Genomic DNA, 595 nt, shown 5'->3' with positions numbered 1-595 from the left:
CACCGCCGTCGCCCCCGCCGCCCGTCACCGCCGCCCCGTACTACGTCGTCGTCTCGTTCGCACCGTCGCCCCCGGCCCGCCGCTCGTCGTCGCGCCGTCCCCGTCGCATCGCCGTCTCACGCCGCCGCCCGTACGCCGCCACCCCCCGCTCGTACACACACACACATTGTTTTTACTTATTTTCTGTTTTCTGTTGTTTAGATTAATTTTAGATAAATTACGTAGATAGGAATGTTAGAATGTTAATGTTAGATGAATTATATGGAAAAGATGTTAAATATTAATGTCAATTTTAGAGGAATTAGCTAGATATTAATTAGTTATATATATGAGATTTGAACTAGTTGAATTAATATAACTAGTTTATTTTTAGTATGAAAATTAATAGAACAAGTTTATTTTTAGTAAGAAAATTTAGGTATATGAGATTATTTGAACTAGTTGAATTAATATAACTAGTTTATTTTTAGTAAATGCTTAGTTGAACTAGCTAGTTGAATTAGTACTAGTTTATTTTTAGTAAGAAAATTTAGGTATATGAGATTTGATGATCTAATTAAAATATTACTATATATAGCTACTTTATATATTTTAG

Source organism: Triticum dicoccoides, chromosome 2A (assembly GCF_002162155.2).
Source record: "Triticum dicoccoides isolate Atlit2015 ecotype Zavitan chromosome 2A, WEW_v2.0, whole genome shotgun sequence".
In the NCBI taxonomy this organism is placed as follows: Eukaryota; Viridiplantae; Streptophyta; class Magnoliopsida; order Poales; family Poaceae; genus Triticum; species Triticum dicoccoides.
This window is presented reverse-complemented; position numbering follows the sequence as displayed.